The sequence below is a fragment of the Parasteatoda tepidariorum genome, chromosome 5, assembly GCF_982258835.1.
Source record: "Parasteatoda tepidariorum strain Cologne lab strain chromosome 5, Ptep-v5.0, whole genome shotgun sequence".
In the NCBI taxonomy this organism is placed as follows: domain Eukaryota; kingdom Metazoa; phylum Arthropoda; class Arachnida; order Araneae; family Theridiidae; genus Parasteatoda; species Parasteatoda tepidariorum.
The window spans coordinates 4,696,470-4,702,227 of NC_141759.1; the positions used below are offsets into that span (position 1 = coordinate 4,696,470).

General features: G+C 29.1%; 1 long non-coding RNA gene across 1 annotated transcript; it reads left to right on the forward strand.

The window, feature by feature from the left end:
* The first annotated feature begins 355 nt into the window (after window positions 1–355).
* LOC147808505 (uncharacterized) lies at window positions 356–5,166 on the forward strand. Its single transcript, XR_015433590.1, has 4 exons — window positions 356–566; window positions 1,494–1,638; window positions 4,362–4,597; window positions 4,837–5,166. It is a non-coding gene; the product is annotated as an uncharacterized LOC147808505 (long non-coding RNA).
* The last annotated feature ends 592 nt before the right edge of the window (window positions 5,167–5,758 follow it).

Sequence of the window (5,758 nt, forward strand, 5' to 3'; positions counted from 1 at the left end):
TAATAAGTTTAAACATTATTTCTGAGGATATGATCTGTTAATTATGGTAATGGGGGATAGATACTCCCGAAATCATCTTATTAATCATTTCCCTTTCTCAAAGGATATATATATGAGTTGAAAAGTTGGGATGACTATTTATAAGATTCCATCGAAGGGAAGAAGACAGTGATGGGATTATAATATTTCCTGACATCTATCAATTAAAGCTTGCTGGATCTGTTTTTTTTTTTGTTTTTTTTGCATTGTCATAGAAGGAGGCATTTAGTAAAGTTACTGATGATGCCTATTTTTAAGTCATTCCTGACTGCAATGTTAGGCAAGTATTGCGGAGAGTACGAGCACGAGATATTTGGTCAATTTAGGAATTGGTAACTGGGCGGAGTGAGCTTGACGCTAGCTTTTATCCATCAATCTTCTTATAACCCTATATTGATTGACCCTACAAACTTTTTCGCCAAAGCAATTGGCGTTGTTTAAACAAAAGCTATTGTTAGAGGAAGCCATTTTCTGTATTTGACTGCGCGGGATTTTATATTTTATCATCATGAAAGTTTTAATTACAGGTAATTCTTATTAATTAAAGATTTATAATATTAGTGTACGTTTCATAGCAGTATATTAAAAAAATTACATGAAATTTAAAAAAGATTAATGAATTTTATTAAATATCTGTGAATACCACGCTTTTGATTTTGTAGTAAATAGTTTGTAAAATTTATGTATTTTAAGAAAATCGTTATAAAAAAAAAATTCATTTATCAAAGTTTTTCTCTGCTTCCTTAGAAATCCTTTGTTTGATCTGTCGAAAATGTGTGAAGCAGCTTAGTAATGAAATTTCATTTAGTTAAATTACTTGATTTATGTTTATTTTAGTGACATAATACAGAGGTATCTTTTTTTTCTAGGAAATATATTGCTAATTGAAATTTATTTTATATAGAAAGTTTAATATTGAATTTTCTTAAAAATAGTGAAGAGTTTTTGATCATGTCTAAAATAATTTGTTTCAATTTTATTGTAAACTAATCTATAAAAAAATTCTGAGAGAAATGGAACAAAATTAGATAATATGTATCATTTTCATTCACAGTTACTGCATTCATTATTATTCTTTTAGGTTGTCTTAACTATTGAATAAATTATGAGCATGCATACTTTCAAAAAAAATTTTTATTCTGTAGGTGTATTACATTTATGTGCAAATCAATTTGTACTCAATAATTTGTTTTATTTAAAATAAATAATACAAATACTATAATAAATTAGAAAATTCAGATTAGCAAGTTTTCTTTATTGGATATTAATATGAAATTGAATTTTTTCAATTATTTAACTTCTCAAACTATATCTATAATTGTATTTTTTTCATTATCCTAAGATTTTTGCCAGTTTACGTATAAATGGACAATGTAAAGCAAACCTTTCATATTTCTTCTTTCTCTTCATAAAATACAAACTAGTAAAATACTTTTTTTTTTTTTTTTTATTAGGTGATTCCCTGGAGAAGTATTTAGCTAATTACTTAAATGCTGAATGAAAATGGGATATCGATGTTTGCACACCCTGGAATCGTTGTGGACAAATTAAGTATGCAGTTGTGAAGGGACGATAGTGTTTTTGTCTTAATTCATGTTGGTAAGTTAAAATGTAATTTATTTACATATTCAATGATTATGTATCTAAACCATTTGTTGGCATTGTTTGTATCTTGTGTAACTATTCTAATTCAGATACTGATTTATTTATTTTTTAATATTACTTATGGTTGTGCTATAAAAAAATAATTTATTTTGCTTTTTTTAAAAATAAAGGAACTAATGATGTGCAATTGGGTACAATGCCCAACTTTAAAAAACTGGCTTTTGTGGTTAATAAAATTAGTGGGGTTATTGGGGAGATTTTGTTTAGTGAACCGTGGAAGAATAATTCTGGGCAGCCAGCCGCCAGTCTAAAAAAAAAGTGAAAAGAACTGGGAAGGTATAACTCGTAACCACCCCCGGGCAACTATCTACATGTATTTTTTTTTATTTGTTTGTTATTAAATTTGCAAGTTTAAAATCTGTTGAACACCTTGGCGATTGTAGTTGTCGCGGCGGATCACAATACAGAAATATTCCTGAGTTGTTTTTCTCGAACGAAGAGTTTAGAAATTTCTCTTGCTAAAAGATCAGCATATGCATCAACATTTTGTTGATATTGAAAACGTCACTGTAAAGCAATTCAATGAAGTAATTAAAACTTTGTGAATTTTACTTGGGCTAATGTTCTGTGAATCAGCTTTATCTGTGGATGAATGTATTGGTTAAGATCACATACATTTAAACTGCCAGGGCCATATTCAACTGGCAAACATCTTTGAGGAATGCTAAAAAAAGGAAGTGTATTTATACACAACTTTATATACTAATTATATGAAAATATTGTAATCTTGTCTTGACATTTAGCCAGATAACCAGAACTCATCCCATACACATAAGAAAGAGTAGTGGTCAGAAGTCTGTTTAGAAGAAATTTGGGTCCGTTAACAAACTAATCACAAAATAATTTATCTTTTACTCAGGCCCTTCACAAATTCGTTTATCTTCATTATTGTTTTGTTAATCGAATAAACCCTTCCCAGGAGGGGGGGGGAGAACGTCAGATGTAAACGGAATAAATTTTGTCTTCGGCAGACGCTTCTTCCTTTATTCGTCCGAAATGAATATTCTGCGTTCAGCAGTATAGGCAAAATACCAAATATTTGTATGTTGCATCGCTAATTTAGTAGCAGCAATTGCTGTTTATTTTTTAAATTTTAATTTTACAATGTTGGGAACTCCTGGAAAAAGTTTTTTTTTGCAATAACAGACCCTATTTGCACAAATTCACAAAAGCAGGACCCTGGTTGAAGGAATGTGACTTAACGTTTATTTTATATTCACAAATTACGAGTAATTTTTTCTCAATTTTACAAATACGGACCTTTCACAAAATGTCTGGACAGATCCCTGACAGTACTTGAACAGATTTAGTACTATAATACTGTAAAGAAAAATATTCAGAATGTATTCAGTAGAGAGTGTTTTTTCTAATATTCTTATCTGTGCTACTTTACACAATGCAGAAAAATGTTTAGATGCAATAGAATATTTTATGACTAGTTCTCTCTCTCAATGATTCTGGTTCTACCCTTAAAGGACAGAGGGAAGATTGTTTAGAGCATTGTCCTTGAATTATAAATTCTCTTCCACTTTAAACGCCTTTGGTAAAATATACTAAATGAATAATGCTAATAACGCTAATGAATAATGCCCATTGCTATTTCAAAATAGCAATGGGTATATTGTTCAACACTAAAAGAGATTATAAAAAATTTCCGATTGCACTGAGATTAATCTAATTCTATTCTTTGTTAGCGTAAATGAGATGTAGACTCAACAGAAGCTAATACGAGTGTCTCAGTTAGTATCTTTCTGTATTATTACTATAATGTTTTTTGTTTTGATTATTCAGAGAATTGTATATTATTAACAGTGGCATTTACCAGAGTTTTTTTCCCCAACTGTATTGTTATAGTATGGATTGTTTACTGTTAGTACAGCACTGTTTATAAATTATTACAGTGTTAATAAAATAATTAAAGTCAGAATGAATTAAATGATCTTTTAATGTTTATCAGTATTTGTCTTTAATCAAACCCTGGTTAAGAAAAAGACAGTGCCCTTCCAGTTAGCATATTCCTCTTTTTATTAATAAAATTAATAATATATATTTTTTTAATTTGAGTATTTAAAAAATATTTATTATTTTTGTTTTTATCAGTGGCATTTATTGCATTCTAAATAAAAACTAGTTTAATGTTTGATCTAGATACTAATAAGTTTAGAAAATTAATTTATGATTTTATTTTTTATTCTTGAAAAAGGTTTAGAAAATAATATTCATTAAAGAACTGGTGATGTTGACAGAATTTAGATGATTAGATACTAAAAAACTGGGAGCAGTGCAATCAAACCTGAACAATAGACAAACACATCAACATGTACTGGCTCATCAATAAAAGTCAGCGTGGGGATAACACAACATGCACATTCCATGATCCATCATGAACTCGTGCCTTTAAGAAGCCTACATGGCTGTCTCTAGGGTAAACAGTTACTCAACAGTGCACACACCAACTGAACAATTGGCTGTGGGGTCGTTTATGTTGTGTAAAGAAATTATAAAAAATCTGTCCTGTGACTAACTATTAAATGCTGTGATGTAATGTCCTGTGATTGTCTTGTTCTTAAAGCCATTAGTCTTTATGTGTAAACCCTGATTGATGCTGCAATAGAAATATTAAATAATATTAATCAGACACTTCCCCTCTCTTTCAGATGTAAGTAACCTGACTAAATTGGGGATCTGCAAAAAGAATTTAAAAGAAAAAATCGAGCAACAAACCTAACGTTGTAATAATTTACACTCCTTTTTTATGTCTTGATTTTAAAGTGACAGATGTGTCAAATCCCCGAGTATGAGTTTGAGTGATGCTTCCGCCCAAAAGAGTTGTGAGACCACTCTGAAAGTGTCGCAAGTATGCCATATGCATGGAAAAAGATGGATATGCCAGGTTTAATAATTAATTAATTTTTTTTCTGTTAATCTGTGCTTATAACTTAAAACGTATACTTCTGTGCTAAATGTTCTTTCACTCAGTAATTCAAATTGATTCAAACTACTGTATGCAATCCTTTATTAGATTCACAATTTGAAGAGTTGTGCTTTTATCTATATACTGAACCGTTGGTTGAAATCTTAACAAGGTAGCTTGATTACAATATTAATTTGAAGCAACTTGTTCTCTTCTAGCTTTTGCCTGGATTCTACTGATGATTCATGTTTGTCCCGGGGAATAGTCTCACAGCATTGTCTGCCTAAAGCTTTTCTGTGAGATATGTTTACCAGGACTTGTTTCTACAATGATGTATGCAGATTCTCATTTAGTTTGAAGAATATCTCTGTACCGTAACAAGATAACATTTCAGTCATTGATTTTGCTATATGTATTAAATATAATTGTATATTTTTTAAATTCATAAAAATAATTAAGCTCTTTATTTTCCGGCACGGTTGTCAGTTAATAATATAACTGAAGTCTTTGATTGGATTCTGATCCACTGTAGAATTTTAAGGTAACATGATTTCTACTTTTTATCTAGAAAAATGCTTTTATTTTACAGCTGACTGAGCAGACAATAGCATAGCTGCCAACTGTTCAGAATTTTTTAGGATTTGTTCCTAATTTTTAAATACAATCTGAAAATCTGATATTTTTATAAAAAATCTGAATTTTCATAAAATTCATATTTTAAACCAATCCTTTTTTCTGATTGCCACAAGCACGCATCCTGTGATTATTATGCTAAAGTAATTTTTAGTAGCTTTTTATTGGAAAATATTATTCCAATAGCTGTCTGTTGCTGATTATTTTACTAAATTATTATTTTTGGACATTTTTTTTTGTAGTATTTAAACACTTGCATCAGAAATATTTGTTTATGATGTAGATTATTATTTACCTGTGTTTTATAATTTGGAGATAAATAATTATATATTAATAGGTAATGTTTGTTTTTAATATATTATACCGGTATTCCTAATTATAAAATATTAATATTATAAGTTTCCCACAAAAGATAGCGTTTATAGTTTTGTTTTACTAATTTACATATTTAAATATATGTCTATTAATGTTATGATTTAATAGTTAAATTTTTATCTTACTCTCGTA